General features: G+C 45.0%; 1 protein-coding gene across 13 annotated transcripts in view; it reads right to left on the bottom strand.

Moving 5' to 3' along the window:
• NCOA2 (nuclear receptor coactivator 2) overlaps window positions 1-16745 on the bottom strand; it is a 271603-nt gene extending 254858 nt beyond the window's left edge. For 4 of the 13 annotated variants that reach the window (XM_075920545.1, XM_075920547.1, XM_075920540.1 and 1 more), the window contains exon 1: window positions 16586-16745. The gene's annotated coding sequence lies outside the window, so the exon portion shown is untranslated. The other 9 variants (XM_075920542.1, XM_075920544.1, XM_075920539.1 and 6 more) reach the window with 5 other exon arrangements.
• Between the last annotated feature and the right edge of the window lie 1003 nt (window positions 16746-17748).

Raw genomic sequence — 17748 nt, 5'->3', positions numbered from 1 at the left:
TATTTGCTTTGTGAAGAACAACTTTCTGTTATTAGTTTGAAGCCTGCTACGCATTCATTTCATTTGGTGTCCTCCAGTCCTTCCATTATGGGAACTAATGAAGAACTTTTCTTTATGCACCCTCTCCACACCACTCATGCTTTTATAGACCTCTATCATATCCCCCTCAGTCTCCTCTTTTCTAAGCTGAGAAACCCCAGTCTCTTTAGCCTCTCTTCATAAGGGACTTGTTCCAAACCCCTGATAATTTTAGTTGCCCTCCCCTCTCCCACCCTCTCTCTTCCCCCTCCCACCTCCTTTTCCCAGTTTCCCCGAGTTTTGTTCAATAAAGAGAGTTTCTATTTTTGAACACACGTGTCCTTTATTTTGTACATCAGGAAGGGGGGCTAGGGAGGGGTAAGTGGAAGGAGGTGAGGGAGGAATGGGGTACAAGCCCCCGATGGGGAGGACTGGGGTGGCTCTGTGGGCTTCTCAGGGTGGAAGCTCTCCTGAAGCCCCTTGATTGACCCCCCCCCCCGGATGGCAGCCTGCGGCAAGTACAGCCGGGCTGATGGCCGAGTGCTGTGATGTGCCGAGTGTGGGCACTCAGGGCACTCCAAGCCAGGACTGCTTTGCAAGCGGGGAACCCCTGAGAACTGTCTGTCCGGGGTGGGGGTCAGGTCCCTTTAAGCACAGCCCTCGGCTAGCCTGAGACAGCAGCTCCACGCTCTAAGTCCTAACCTGATGCCCTGCCGGCACTGCTTCCGGCCATCCTTAATCTCGGTTCAGGGTCCACTCAATGTGGACATGCTAGTTCGAATTAGCAAAATGCTAATTCAAACTAGTTTTTAGGTCTAGGTGCACTAATTTGAATTAGCTTAGTTCGAATTAACTAATTTGAATTAAGTTAGTTCGAATTAGTGCTGTAGTGTAGACATACCCTGAGACATTAAGGGGTAAATTAGAGCTAAACAGCAGCACAGAACACTGAGAGCCAGAACTGGGGGCTGTAAACAAACTTCGCTGGAACGTGAGAAACCTGGCTCCACCCATGATAAGTGCACATCCAACTAAAACCATGCTGGACCACGGATGTTGTGGGAACAAAGAGTGTCGAACTAGAGAGATTCAACCTATATATAGCTGTTAAAGTGTCACCCATTTTATTTCCCCCAAGGCCTCAGCAGAGGTTCATTATCAGATGCCTTTCTCCTGTCTTGGTTAGGAGACCTGAGGTACGCCTTCTCACCAATTCCACTCATTATCAAAGTCCCCTTGAAAAATCAAGGGTGACAAGACATAATATCATTATGATAGCCTTGAGATGACCTTAACAGCATTTGTTCGGCATGCTGTTGCAGCCCTGTGGCCACTTCCTAGCCCACACAGACCTCTTCTCATAGGATCACGGTCGACTCCTGCACTTAAACCTTGTGTCGCTCCAACTCACAGCTTGGTTGCTGTGTGGCTGACTATGGAGGAACAAGCCTGTTGTAGTCAGGTACAGCAGGTTCTCTCGTAGAGCAGGAAGATCTCCATCACAGCAACTTAACAGGTGAAGCAGCAGCATTTCTCTTGCCTGGCGTCAGGGCAGAGTATCTCTCTGACCCAGTCGTCTCTGCAGTCCATCCTGAATTATCTGCTCCACTTAAAGCATCATTGTCTTGTCTTTTCTTTTCTTTGATCAAGGTGCACCTGGCAGCCACATCAGCTTTCCATTCTCAACCAGGTTCCTGAAAAGCCTTAGAAGACTCCACTGATCCCAGACCTGGCTCTCTAATCAGATAGTAACCTGGTCTTCTGCAGGCTTGTGGGTTCACACTTGAAACCTACGTCTTTTTATTTCCTTTCCCATTTGTCATAGAAGAGTGCATTCCTTGTAGCTATTATCTTGGCAAGATGTGTCTCCAAAGTTAAACCCTGCTTCTGAATCCACGTCCATGGTGTTCTACATGGACAAGATCCAACTGTGGTCCCATCTGGCCTCCTTGGCAAAGGTGGGGTTGACTCTCAGACATCTGCAGGGCTGTAACGTAGTCTTTCATACACACATTCACAATGCACTATGCCATTATCCATCAAGCCAAAGGTAACGCTGAGTTTGGCAGAGTTGTATTGCAATCAACACACCAATGAATTCCTACCCACCTCTCACCTACAATTGGAGGGGACATGAACAAGCACTCAAATAAGAAAAGACTGTTACCTTTCGTAACTGCTGACCCGTGGTGCCCTTATACTGGCGCATATGTGCATCATTCCAAATAGTACTAGACCCAATCCCCTACAGATATTACTCAGGGAAAAAGCTTCCATCACCAGTGCACATGGCAAGCACACACACCTACAATGGAATATGAGCAACACATCTCCAAAGACAGCAGTTACAACTTACGAAAGTAACTTCCTTCTGCCATTCACATAACCTTTATAAACAGATTTTGAGGGCCAGATGTCATTTGTACAAACTACCAAAGAAGCATTTACACCAATATTAGCTTCATATCTCATTCTCACTGACAAGGAAAACAGAGTATGAATTGAAGCTGCTTACCTATCTTCTAACACTTTTGTAAAGCTCCCTCTCCAAAAAGCAGCCAACAACAACAAAAAAGTGCTTTGAGGAAAATAGTTTAGAGCTTAAGAATAATTATATTCTTCAGAATGGTTTTATTCACTTATATGCCTTTTAAATATAAATTCTGTTTAAACTTCTTACATTTGTAAGTGGCATCTCACTTAGTAACTGGCCATTCTTAGTAGCGATCACCAAGGAATAGATGACAATCTGAACAATATGTTTACATGCACTTGCAGTTAATTTGGTATATGTTCTGGATACATACAAATCCACTACAGCATTTAAAAAAGCATGTCGGCACTAAAAAAACAAATATGTGGTACTTTAACTTAGTCTTCATTCCTGCTTGAGTAACAAATTTGGTTTGATTTAATTATCTGTAACCCTGTTTTATAGTGACAACTAATACAACTAAGAAGATAGAGGGTTCACAAAATTGTTGAAGATAAGACAACTGTAATCTTGAATAGTTTTCAAGTGCCGATCAGACATATACAATCCAGAGGAAGACAGCAAAGTTTAGTCAGTCCCGAATAAGGGCTGTCTAGGGCCACTACTACAGCTCCAATCAAGTAGCACTCCAGTCCTCAACCACTAAGACAACAGAAGAGAATGCTGAATGCACCTAGTTGGGAACTTCATTTTTCATAGAAATGTTTCATCTGAAGGTTTTCCTCTGTAGAGCAAAGGATGATGTAGGTAGAAAAGGCTATCTTCCTTTGAACACTACCACCAGTCTCCTGACTTTCATAGGGATAGGAATGCAAAGGGTGACCTGGTTACCTGGTAAGCATGTGCCTTACTGACATGCTTACTGAGGCAACTGGTTAACTGGCAAGGGGCTGGGCAGGCCACCTGCAGCGGTTGCATCCCAGCCTGACCAGAGCAGCCCAAGGCACGATAGGTCAGGCCGGGCTGGAGCAGCCCTCCACCCATGGTGAAGTGTGGCAGATTCTGCCTGGCCTGGCCAGAGAAGCCCCAGACCACAGTGGGTGGCGAGTGCTCCAGCACAGCCGGGCTAACCACCTTGAAAGGGGGGAGGAGGAGGGAAGAAGGTTCTTCCTCAAATTTGTTTTGTTTTTCTTCACTCAAATCATTGTTCGAGGGTAGGGCTGCCCTTTCCCGCAACAGCAGCTTGGGGGCAGGTGAGAAGTGTCTGTTCATGGTTGCTGCAGCTCCAGCAGGCACAGCCGGGGGGGAGACACACAGAAAAACTCTGAAATATATATACATAGTAGATAGCGGTCCCTTTCTCCACCCTTGCCCCCTGCTGGCCTAATGGGCTTATAGCTTTCCCAGTCCCCCATATCTGGCTAAGGATGCTAAATTTAGATCAAGTAATCAAATAGTCGATACAAATTCAATTAGTCGATAAGGGCACCTCCGCCTTTGAAATGTTGTAAGAGCCCTGCCGGCTCTTGCTACATTTCAAAAGTGGAAGTGCCACGTGGAGCACAAGGCCAGCAGGGGAATTGCAGTCCCCCACTGGCCCTGTGCTCTCCACAGGTAGCTTTGCTTCTGAAATGTAGCAAGAGTTCAGCTCTTGCTACATTTCAAAAGCAGAAGTGCTGCCACTTCTGTGCTGCGCCCCTGCCCCTCCTCCATGGAGACGGTGCTGGGGGGGAGGGAAAACCAGCATTTAAGCCGGCTCCCACTTCCGACACTGCCTCCTAATCCTTCCCTTGCTGCCTCTCCCTGATAGAGACAGCAAGGGGGGGGGGGAGCAAATAATCAAGTCACCTATCCGATAAGCATATCCGACTAGTCGCTTACATCCCTATCTCTGGCTCCTTGCTGTCCCCGCTGGTCATTCTGTAGGATAACTATCCCTCCTGCCAGACCCTTTCCTTTCAATTTTATGATAAACAATCAAATTTCACGCACATCCCATTATTCTGGCACAACCAAACCCTGACCTTGCTTTAAGTTATGATAAGAGGAAGCTGTATAACAAATCTGGTGGTCCTAGTTCTTATAGTTTAGAAGGCGTTCTTGAACAAACAGACTCACAGATGGACAGACAGATGCACATTTCTAAAATATATATAGTAGTAGGAGTAGAAGTAGGAGAAAAAGAAGAAATATCCCAGGTGTAGACAATATTATGTATTTATTATTTTGAACAACTCTTCCACACAAGCGGCAATATCCCTTCCATATCCACGGCAAACACAACAGAACATCATTACCTACCAAATACATATGGCAGTGCTGAAGGTGCATTTTTCTCCTATGTTTATAGTACGTGAACCACAAGTTCAACAATGAACATCAAACTTCTATGTACTGCTACTTAACTGAGAAAGACAGTGAATGACAACCCCTGTCAGAGCTGCATGCAGAAAAGACTGTCATCATGATTGGGCAAGTAAAGCAATTATTTCTGTCTTTGACCATATACATTTAGTCTTCAGAGTCTTGCAACACACTTTGGCTGTGCCTTCCAGATGTATGCAAAGATGAGAAATCATACAGTGGAACTAAAAGCAAGGTACAGTAAAATGAGTATTTCAGCTTCAATTACAAATTCTCCACCTCTTTACATCAAAGCAACCCTCTACTATACAGATTTTTAAAAACAGCAAAACATGCAGGAACATGTTTGCATTATAAATGCCAGCACACATATGCAAAGCAACTAAAAACCTTTTAAAACAAAACTATAATTCAAGTTACAGTATCACTACAGTATTAAAGATACAATAGGTCAGCCTAAAAAAAAAATCCTAACATTTTGGCACTAAAAAATTAAAATATTATAATCCTTACGTTAATAGTTACAAGCAAAAAAAAAAAAAAAAAGCATTTCCATAAACTTTTCCTTGCCAGAGAATCTGTGCTGAAGACTTGGATATGAAAAGAACAGGTGAGCTAGACTTTCATTTTCAAAGACATACGTCCCATTCTGTGTATCAAGTGTAACAAGTAAAATTATGTTTACGGTCTACATGCACATATTTGTGAACATGTCTTATAACGTAAATAGTCAGCATCTTTTGAAATTTCTGTTGTGGTCCTAAGACAGGAATAATAAATGTGTTTCAGGGCAAAAATGAACTATTTATGTAGAGTTGAGTAGACAAGCTTGCAGGTTTCTCCCTATAAACTAGCCAGTATTGTTAGTCTCTCACTTCCATAAGTACTAAGAATACATCCTTTTGAAACATTTTTAAAAAAAAGAGTTTCTCTCTTCACAGGCCAGCTTTTACCTCATCATGCCATTGTCATAATGAAGAAACCATAAATTTGAGAGAACATCCATAACAAAATGTTAGTGGAAAAATAGTGGAAAAAAACCCAAAAAAGTTAGTGAAAAAATTAAACTTAGCTGCAACGATTCTCTCTGAGAACATCTGACTTAAAAACAAGTACTTCCAATATCAGTAGCAGGTTATAGGTAACTGACACACTAAACTGCTTTTTGTGGGAGTGTTTAAAATTAATATAGTGCACATGAAAGGTGACATATGACAGCACTAAAAAACTAAGTATATTTTCACATACATGCACACTACCATATGTGCCTTAATTAAGAGACAAAAAATTATTTCAGTCTCCATAAACATTCTTCAATACTTGACTTCCCCAATGAACTAGTTGCTAAGAGTATCAGCTGTGATATTCCCACTAGAAAATCCCACCAAGAGCTTTTACACTCAAAATAATGAGTGTAATGAATTTCAAAATAATTAATTTCAGTCACTGCCACATAGGGATTTATTCTATCCAGCAACTTAAAGGTGAAAAGGTGTAGTACCTTTAAATTTTCAGTTTGATGCACAGCATACTTTTTTTCCCCCTTCAGGGTTCATATTGTTCTTTGTCCAACCACATGCATCTAAATATTGTAACCCTAAGAATGTGCAATTCCATAGTTCCTATACCATCGAGCCTGAACTTGCTTGGCTTGATGAATATGCAAATGCTAAATAAATTGCAGCTCATAAGATATGTAAATTTACACTATGTTCTAAGGCTCCCTAACAGAGGATCATGTCATCTGTACTAGGCCTTATGAATAAGTCAGCATCTTTTATACTAATTTTTTCCTTTGATTTATTATCTTTAAACTCTTTTGCTCACATTTACATATCAATATAGATTTACTATTTGGGGATATTATTTTAGCACAATATCTATTCCAGAAAATAAATTTAATAATATACAAAAATATAATTAGACATTGCAGAGATTATATTTTTAACCTAAAATACATATAAAAAGGCTCTTCAGAATAAAAATTGTCTGAGTGCATTTAATAGTAACATATTTTGTCACTAATAACTGTCAAAATGAGAACAAAGCAAAAATAAGATCAGCTAGTGACTATACTAATAAAAGATTATGTTACAAAAGTCATTTAAGGAAATGCAAGACTGTCATGCAATTGTATCATTTTACAGTATTTCTCAAGGAAAAGAACTGGTGTAATGTTTGTATGTTATGTGGCTTTAAACATTTAAATTAATTTATTTTAAGGCTTTTAAAATAATAATTGTGCATTTTTCAAAGGACTCTGTGCCAAAATGACTAACATAATACTCTTGAAAATAAGATTTTTTAAAGTTTTAATTCTAATGGCACATTCCAAAGAAACTCAAAAAAAATCATAGAAGTTAACAAAAATTATACAAGCTAGCATCTATACATTTCAGTAGCTATTTTTTCAAACTCTCCACTATCTTATAGCAATATAATAACCAACAAAATGACTTCAGTAAGAATACTCATGGGTGTAACATTGGATAGGAAGTATTTGCAAGAATCCGGCTCTAGTTCCATAAAGGATTAATTTCCTCCTATTAATTCTTTCTTGATCTTGCAAAAATAGCTCAAAACTGCCTGAAAATGGACACAGCAGTTAAATATCTGCATTTATAACCCCACACCCCAAATTTATCAAACTATACAAGATGTCATTTTACATATCACATTTCTGCCTAATGAGACTGTAAACAGCTAAGCTACTGAATCATTAAATATATGGTGTGTTTGTGTAATGGAAATAGTGCTGACAAACCATTAACAGTAGTGAAATGAGCAGACAGCTATAAAACACAGCTACTGAATAAACAAATATGAAATATCTTTTATCCACACTGTACTCCATTTTATCATTTGCTAAGATGTAAATATCTGCTAAAATATTTTTAATGCACAGCAAGCGTGCTGATAATTGTTTTATCCTCTGTTAAACATGCAAGCTATTTACTACCCCAAATATCATTATCTTGATATCTAAAAGTCAAAGAATTCTTCTGTAACACTGAAATTCACAGGAAGAGAAAAGCTCAGATCATGTCTGCAAGCTCACAATGGAATCACAGCTGACGATGCACGTCTTTTTCTGGATGTCTCCATATGCTCAAGAGTTTTCTCCCTCCCTCCACCCCTATCCATGCATTAAGGACTTACTACTATCCGCCATCAGGAGTATTGGAAATAGCATAGTGAGGAGAAAAATGCACAGATTTTTGCAATTACTACATTCAGACTTCATTATTTTTTATTAATTTTGAGAAGCCAATGACAGTAAAGGCATTAAGTAAAAAAGAACACGACACACAAAGAGTTTGAGCCAGCCACCCTTTTCATTATTCAAATGCACAATATTTTCCTAAAAAAACAAAGAGAATTTGGTTTTTATTTTAATTTAGCAAGAACTGATAAAAAAAAGAGAGCGAGAGAGAGAAGAGTTTCCTCACAGCAGTTTGAGCAACCCCACTAGTCTCCAGTATTCTAAGCTAGGATTCTTGTTTGAGCTCCAGTTTAGTAAGCTTCTGTCAATATGCCAGTGACATCATCAACAAAGGAAAAGAGCAGAAGACAATGGGCATTGTAGTAGCAGCTGTCATTCTAAATGACTTTGTTATTCCTGCAGAGTAGCCAGCAGAGCCTCTTCCCTTTTATTTTAGTTAGATTAAAAGTTGTGAATATCAGAACTATAGACAATTTAAATCTACCTTTCTCCACAGTACTTCACAATCTGTTTATAAATCACACTCTGCATCACAAGTAGTGATAAAAACCATAAATACTATTCTTTAATAACTCCATTTTGAGTCTATAGCATTAGGGTAATTAGTATGCTAATTAGATATGGAAATCCTGTCATTTTTCTGTGGGCAAATGATATTTGACCACTTTCTTCTTCTATATCATGGCTCTGTGTTTAACTGCTTAAGCTTCCAACTACATTCTCTTATCCATGAGCACCACACTTACAAAAGAATACCAATCACTCCTTCCTCAAATACCTGAATTTCATGCATAGCATGGACGACAGAAGCACAGTGCACTAACAAACCCAAAGGAATGTAAAAGCAGTCATGCAAAATTAGGACTATATAGATTTCTTTCTTTGTAAAATAAAGCACAATCAAATCTAAAGCTTCAGAAAATAGGAAGTTGAGGGTTCTTCAAGGTTTTTACTTAAAGTGAACATGCAACCACAATACTAAATAGTGTAATCTACAAGATGATTAGGCCATGCTTCAGCCCACATTAAAAAATAACTCACTTATTTAAATATTTATGATGAGACTGGAGAAAAGATACTTATTTTGTTCAAATAAAAAGTTCTGTTCTAAACATTTCTGCGATTTGAGTCCTGTTACAAGAGCTTGTGAATAAGACTTAAAGTCACCAAGACTGGCTTCATGGACATTAAAGACACCATGACACTCTTCATAAACAATAATTTGCCACAGTATCTTTAGCCAAGCTTCCTCTTTTCTCTACTCACACACTAACATAAGGTAAAATGTAGAATTAACTTCCACAATCCACTCCATCGAAAAAGAAGGGGGGGGGGGGGGGGGTGTCAGTACAGGCAGTCCCCGGGTTAGGTACAAGATAGGGACTGTAGGTTTGTTCTTAAGTTGAATTTGTATGTAAGTCAGAACTGGCATCCAGATTCAGCCTCTGCTGAAACTGACCAGCGGCTGACTACAGGAAGCCCGAGGCAGAGTTGCTCTGCCCTGGGCTTCCTGGAATCAGCCGCTGGTCAGTTTCAGCAGCGTCTGACTTGGGGACGCCTGGGGCAGAGCAGCTGGGGTGCTGCCGGGTTAGTCCAGTAGCGCCGAGGAGCGGCGCTGCGGGACCAACCTGGCAGCGCCCCAGCTGCTCTGCCCCAGGCATCGTCAGCGAGAAAGCCTGGTCTGCTGGGGGGGGGGGGGGGGGGGGCGCAGTAGCTGCGCCCCCCCCCCCGCCCAGCAGACCAGGAAGATGCGGAGCAAAGACACAGAGCATGCGGGCAGCATGACAGCCCGCCGACCGCGTCCTCCGGGGCGAGAAAAGCTGCTCCGCGTCTCCCTGGTCTGCTGGGGGGGGGGGGGGAGTCCCCCCCCCAGCAGACCAGGGAGACGCGGAGCAAAGCCTCGGAGGATGCCGGCAGCGGGACAGCCGCGGCGCGTCTGGGCTGTCACGCTGCCCGCATGCTTCGCGTCTTTGCGCCGCATCTTCCTGGTCTGCTGGGGGGGGCTCCCCCCCCCCCGCAGACCAGGGAGACGCGGAGCAGCTTTTCTTGCCCCGGAGGACGCGGTCGGCGGGACCGCGGCGCATCTGGGCATCCCGCCACTCCCGTCCTCCGGGGCGAGAAAAGCCCCGTTCGTAACTGCAGATCCCACGTAAGTCGGATCCGCGTAACTCGGGGACTGCCTGTACACAGTAAATATACATATGCACTTCATACATCATTGTAATCCAACAGCCAAAACCTGTGCAAGTAGGGGCAATAGTTTTTACTGGTCAGATTGGTCATTAAATCTAAACAGGCTGTGTGTACAGAAAAAGACAACAGAACATCACTGAGGATAAAAGGGTCAATCTAGGATTGCCAGCCCTCCAGGAACACAGATTAAATGGAAGTTCAACAATATGATGCAGCTGTGAAAAAGCCTTACATTCTCAGGTGTATTAACAGGAATGTTATAAGGCATGGGAAGTAATTGTCCCGCTCTCTACTGGTGAGGCCCCATCTAGAATTCTATGTCCAATTCTTGACACCACACTATAGGAAAATTCGAGTCCAAAGGAGGGCAATGAAAATAAAAGTTTTTTTTTAAATGATCTATGCGGAAAGGTTAAAAACTGGGCAGCTACGTCTAGATTGCATCCCTTTTTCGGAAAAGGGATGCAAATTAGACGTATCGCAATTGCTAATGAAGCGGGGATTTATATCTCCCACCCCCTCCTCATTAGTATAAAAATGGCTGCCGCTTTTTTTTCGGCACGGAGCTTTGCCAGAAAAAAGCGCCAGTCTAGACGTTGAACTTTCGGAAAATAAAGCCTTTTCCGAAAGATCCCTTATCCCTTCTAAAATAAGGGATAAGGGATCTTTCGGAAAAGGCTTTATTTTCCGAAAGATCGGCGTCTAAACTGGCGCTTTTTTCCGGCAAAGCTCCATGCTTTTTTTGCTAATGAAGCGGGGGAAATTTAAATCCCCGCTTCATTAGCAATTGCGATACGTCTAATTTGCATCCCTTTTCTGAAAAAGGGATGCAATCTAGACGTAGCCGGCATGTTTAGTCTTGAGAAAAGAAGACTGAAGTGCAACCTGTTAACAGTTTTCAAATGTGATTAGGGCTTTTATTAAAGAAGACCGTGAACAACTGTTCTCCACATCCACTGAAGATTGGACAAGAAATAAGGAGCTTAACCCACAGCAAGGGAGATTTAGGTTAATTATTAAGAAAAACTAACTTTAAGGGTCGTTAAGATTCGGAAAAGGCTTCTAAGGGACAGTGAGGCATCTCCATCACTGGAAGTTTTTACGAGGTTGGAAAAACACTATCGAAGATGCTTTAGGTTTACTTCCTACTGTCCCTGCATAAAGGGCTGAATTTGAGGACTTCTTGAGCTCCTTTCCACCCCAAAATTGTATTATTCTGTGATTCTATAATGTGGTCATAATATACAACATACATGCCCAGATTCTTCAGAACTTCATAAAAGTGTCAGCGTCCTCTTTTTTCAAAATCTCTCTCTGTTGTCAACAAAACCATCCCTCACAGTGCACTGATCAGCCACTGATGTCACAGGGCTGTCATCAGCGGATGTATTTATAACATTTCTCCATGTTGAGATCTGATTACCTCAGATATCAGGTAGGGATGTAAATTAGGGATATGAAAGGGTGATGCTTACCAATCCCGGTTAACCAGTGGGGTCTGGAGCAGCTCCCTACCTATGGCTCCAACTGGAGCAGCCCCTGCCTGTGGGGGAGGGCATCTCCAGCCCAGCCTCAGGCAAGGCTGCAACTCCAGCCCAGTGAGGAGAGAGCAGCTCCCCTACTCCATTTGTGACCTCTTTAAGTTAAACATTATGTTTAACTGGTTAACCAATTAAATTGGCTTTTACATCCCTAAATCTGGAGGTTTAAAAAATTAACCAATTAAGCACTATGTTCAACTAGTTAATCATAGAGCAGCCCAGTTCTCCCCCCCCCCCCCCCCCCACACACACAAAGTGCATTGTGGCAGGATGGACCAGAGCAGCCCCCACCCAGGGCATGCAACAGGGTGGGCCCAGCCAGGCTGCAGCAGCTCTGAGGCAGAGGGCTGATCCAGCTCAGCTGGGCCACCATGTGGCAGGATGCTGAAGCCAGGCCAGGCCAAGCCCACTGTGCTGCGGTCAGGGCCTGCTCCAGTCAGGCCAGGGATTAACCAGTTAGCGGTAAGCATTACCTCACCCTTACCAGGTAACCAATTACCTCTTTAAACCCTACTATCAGATGAACAAACAGGGAGTGACCTGCTAAGTAGCTTTCCTATAATGAAAACATACTATACTGCTTCACAAATAATTAAAAAAGGAGTCTAGCAATTGCCACTCCCTATTTAGGGATGTTTCTGGGTCAGGTGATCAGCCCTGCACAACACAAGTATACCGAAACACAACATCACAATGCTCTAAATGAGCCGAAAATACTTCTGTTGCATAGTATGGCACAATTTTGTGGGTATTGCAACAATCAACTGATTAATACAACAAACAAGATGCAAGAAGGAAGTTAACACAACAAATACCAAGTTTATAAATAAAGTACATGCATAGCACAAGACTGGGTTTATAATACGTATGGTCAGAAAGCAGATATAGCCTGTGATCAAAGAGGAATCTTTACAGTTAAAGCACCAAATCCATAGCTCAATAGGTTAATTCTAATGGGACTTTGTATGAATTGCTCATAGCAAGAATACCCTATGTGTGCACAGCAGGATCTACCAAGATAGTATGGGACCATCAATCTCTTGCTTATGAAAGATCTCCTGAAGGGGTTGCCAATTTTCTAAATACACAAAACCAAACACTCCTGCCCCACACCTTACCCAAGATCCCACCCCTTCTCTAATGCACAGCCTCCATTCATTCCATCTCCCTTCCCTCTACCCCTCACTTAGCCCCACCCTCAGGGGGTTGGTGTGTGGGAGGGAGGTAAAGGATTCAACTGGAGGTGGGGCTGTGCAGGAGAGGGTTCCAGGCTTAGTTAAGGAGACTGGGGTGCAGGAAAGTGCTCAGGGAAGGGGGCTGAGCATGTGTACCGGCAGTGTGGGCTCTGGAAGGAAGTTTGGATGCAGAAGGGTAATCCAGGCTGGGGCAGGGGATTTGAAGTGCAGGATCCAGGCAGCATTTACTGCAGTAACCAGGAAGTGGCCACCAGGTCAATGCAGTCCCAAGGTGCATGATGAGCAGCCAGGAAGGTTCCACATGCTGCCTTGGCACTCATGGCACTGCCCCTACAGCTCCCATTGGTTGTAGTTTCCAGCCAACATGAGCTGCAGTGAGAATGATGCCTAAGGATGAAAGGATTGCATACAGAGCCTCCTTGGCCACCTGAGCCTAGGGGCTACAGGGGACTGGCAGCCAGTTTCAGGAGCCACATAGAGCCAGAGCAGGAAGGAGCCTGGCTTAGCCCCATGCACCCCTGACTGGGCTTTTAACAGCCCATTCAGTAATGCCAACTGGAGCCACTAGGGTCACTTTTCCACTTGGCATTCCAGTTGAAAACTGGATGCCTGGAATCCTTTATGTCCTGACCAGTGCAGGACAAAAAGAAAGCAAGATTATCTAAAAATTTAACCTTAAGCCATTTATTGAAATGTTGTCAGGCCAAAAGTAATAAGAGGCCATTTTCCCCTCTCAATTTCCTTTAATTCCTTTAGTTTAAAATGCTTTAACTGTTTTTCCATAATATCCATTCAGATGAGGAGCTGCAGACATTCAGGTACCTATACATCATATGGCAAAGGAGCAGTGCTAGCCACATAATGAATATCAGAGATGTCAAGCTATAAATAATAATAGTTAATTTAACATCTGAGTTAGCACTACAGTGTGCAAACTCAGTCTTAAGAAAATGTACATTTTTGCCATGCATTAGCTATCCCCGTACAAAAATATAGTGGGAGACAAGGCAGTTTAGTTTATCCAATAAACAACAACGCCTGATTTTAAAGGTATTTAGGCAACAAGTGAGATTTTCAAAAGCATCGAAATGCTTCCAACCTGTAAAAAATCTGGCCTCCAGCAACTAAGAACCAAGTTCAACAAAAAATGATGAAAAGTGAAAGAGAAAAAAAAGTACTGAATAACCAGGCAAAATAACGTTGATAAAAGCAATACCCATTGTTAGATTAAAGGAAACTGAAGCAGTTTTGACATCAACACAGGAAATCAGTAAGCACTGATGTCATACGACCCAAAGAATTAACTTGTGTATTAAAAAAACCCAACCATTTAGAATTAAGAACTAATGTCACAATACAAACAGGAAGTTTGACAGTAGAAACACTGAAATATGGTTGGCAAAGCCACTAGCAACTATCAATACTTCAAATGGTTGTTATTGAAAATATGAATTAATTAGCATAAAGACACCTATCTGCACACAGTTAAGGAATGAAAATGATTAAATGCCAAGAAAAAATTAAAAACTCCTTTAAAAAGCAGAACACATAAAAGAGTGAAATTCCATTTACAGTGGGTTTCAAGAAAAAAAAAGTAGCCCTGTTCAGGAAATCAGAATAGTAGATAAATCAAGCTTGTGAATTGACACAAAGCTTTATTTAGCCATACAAACTGATAAGGGAAATCTTTTGAACACTAAAATGACAATTATAATTTGTAAGTGGGTGGAGCTGGATTAATATAAACAATTTAATTGGATCAAGTCTCTTTTACTTCAGACAAAATAGGGAAGTGCTGCCCTGTGGGAGAATTAGACACGACGTGCCCCCTTAGAAGCACAACCTTGGGCAGTAGGAGCCTAGCTGGAAAATGCCTCCCCACCGCTCTTTTTTGCAGCCATTGCACGTGGTACCTGTCATCCCTTCTCCCCCTCCCCGCAGCCCAGGGGGCTCCCCTGCGCCATCACCCGTACCCCTGTCTCAGCTTCACATCCCTGCTCCATCCCCTCAGTCCCTCCCCTGCCTCCAGCTGTCTGACCGGCCTGCGCATTCAATTGGGCCCCCAGCACAGACTCCGCCCCACGCAGTAAGGGTAGCGTCAAGCCAGCGACTTCAGCAGCTGTTACTGCGCATGCTCATTGGACATGCGCATGCTCAGGACCGGCAGCGCAGCGACTCCAACGGGGCAGCAGTTTGTAACATGACACCGCCGCCCCGCGCGCACCCCGGGGTCCCGGGAAGCGGTGGGAGGAAGCGACGCTGCTGTCACCTTCCCCCCACGGCTCGGCCGGCCCGCGGGACAGCCCCCTCCCCGCCGCGGCACGCCGGGTCTGCGGACGCCGCCAGCGCCGCCTCCCCCCCCATCGCCACCCCCACCCCCCGGCGAGCGCCCCGCCCCGCGATCGGCACCAGCCAAGCCCCGGCCCCGCGGTCCCCCCGGCGGGCGGCGCCGCACACAGCACTGCGGCGGCCGGCGGTCCCGGGGCGTAGGCGGCCGCAGGGGCCCGGCCGCGGGGAGGGGCCGCCCGGCTCCACGCGCCCCCGCCCAGAAAGTTAGAGAAGTTGCCCGTGGCCGGAGCGCTGGGACCCTGCGGATGCGGAGGGGACGGGGCGGCGAGTCGCTGCTCCGGCCCCGCTACCCTGCCGGGGTCACCGTCAGCTTCCCTGCTGCTCCCGCCCCCCCGGGAACGGCCCCCCCCCCGCCCGCCCGCCGCCTTACCCCGAGGCAGCCCCTGCCGCACGGGAAGCAACAGCCGCCGTCCGCCCAGCTCCGCCAGGGAAGGGGACAAACCCCTCCCGTCCTCAGCCCTAGCGCGAGCAGCTCCCAGCGCACCCCGCAGCTTCAGCACGCAGGGAGTAATCGCCCCATTTCCACGGAGAGTGCGACCCGCCCCCCGGCTTGGCCAGTCCTCACCGCACCCCGCTGGCTGCAACCGGAGCTAACCCCGCCGTGACACGCACTGCCCGCCAGCGGGACCCGCTGCCCGCCAGCTCCTCTCCCTCCGCCGTGCAGGGGGAGCAGCAGCCGCCTCCTCCCCCTGCCGCCAGCTGCCTTTCTGTGCCTCCCCCGCCGCCACCACCATTGCCCGAGCCACGGCGGGTCCCCGAGCTTACACAACCCGGCTGCGAGGCAGCAGCGGGCAGCCCCCCCCGCGCTCTGCCACAGCCCAGCCGAGGGGCGGCAAGCGGGCGCGTTTACCGGGGTCAGTCATGTCTCCGGCTGCTACTGCTGCGGCTGCTGCCAGCGCTGACCTTCGCTTTGCGAGATAAAGCTGTGGCTGGGGCTGCGGCCGCCATGTTCCCGTTTTAATAACTGGCTGCTTGTTTATTTCAATGGAGAGAGACCCTCCCACAACTCCCCCTCCGCTCCCCGGAGAGGAGGAGGAGCGGGGAGCGCCGCGGCGAGCCTAGGCGCAGTCGCTCCCTCCTTCCCCGGCGCGGCGGCGGCGCTCCTAGCCAAGGCTCGCTGGCCGCCAGTGAGGAGGAAACTTCCTCCCCGCGCTGATGCTTTGGCGGAGACACCCCAGGCTCCCTGCTCTGGAGGGGCCGGGGTTGCCACGCGCCTAGGTGAGGCCCATTGAAACCTATGCAGCCCGAGCAAAAGCCTTCCACTCGCCTGGCGTGGGGCTGGGCATGCGGCCCTTTACCAGCCGTCCTCCAAGGAGTCGCCTTCCCCAGTCGCCGAGACTTGAGAAAGCGGCTCCGCGCTGGTTTGTACGGCCGCTGTTCACCACAAGGAGCAGCCTTTGCCCTGTCTCTGCAACAAACAAAAACAAAGCGGCTGGGGGGAGGGGAGATGGAAATAGTGTCCCGAGCTCTGTCGTATTCGCAACATGGTCACGAGAGTTTCGCAAAAGAAACCAAGCACCTTTTGCTGGCTCTGGGGAAGGAAATGTAGCAGTTCTATGCAAATAGGGCATACGCTGTAGTGGGAAAGCACAAAGCCAGCTCAGTTCCGACGCAAAGAATTGTCTCCTTGTCTTAAGGAACTGTTATTTTATGCAGATCTTTTGTAATCAACGATCAAACTATATTATCATTCTACCCACTCTACTTTTCGTCATATTTCTATAAATATAATACTATATTTTTCTGCTAGACTCCTTCCCCCAAAAGATATTGCTGTAATGTAGGTGATACAGGTACCAAATGCTTATTGTTAAGTTTGTCCGATAGTTTTCTAATACTAAATTGCTTACTCGTTGGTATTTGACTGGCCTGGCTAGGGGTTTTTTTTGTAATGGATTTGCCAGTTGCCAGAAAAAATCTGCTGTGAGACTTTTTTTTACATGACACCAAAGATTTGCATTCTTATCACAATAAGCCACTATGATATCTGTTAAAAGTGCTAATGTCCAACTAAAGATGTTAGTGTTTCTACTTCCACAGTTTAAATAAGAAAATTGTCATCAGACTTATCTAAAAGTGTTCTCTCTCTAGATGCCATCAGTGGGTGTTTGGGAGGGGAAAGTAGTGAAATTGCTTTGGGGGTGGAGGATGGAGTAACAAGGGGTGGGGGGTTGTATTTCAATGGTGGTAACCCTACTCCAGTGCCATGGTGCTGTATTTTTCTGCTATACCCCATATGAAATTACTGTAAGTAATTTACAGGTACTAACCCCTATCATTAAGTGTACCCAACACTTTGCTGTTTAATACTTCATTTTTAGTCCTATGTGCCATTGTTAAAAGTTAACTGTCTTGGTTGAAACCTGCCATGCTGCATGTTTGCTGAACACTGAATTTTAAGATTCAGCAAAAATTATTCAACTATTTTTC

Source organism: Pelodiscus sinensis, chromosome 2, assembly GCF_049634645.1.
Source record: "Pelodiscus sinensis isolate JC-2024 chromosome 2, ASM4963464v1, whole genome shotgun sequence".
In the NCBI taxonomy this organism is placed as follows: domain Eukaryota; kingdom Metazoa; phylum Chordata; order Testudines; family Trionychidae; genus Pelodiscus; species Pelodiscus sinensis.
The sequence above is the reverse complement of the archived record's forward strand: the minus strand, read 5'-3'. Positions and strand labels throughout refer to the sequence as shown.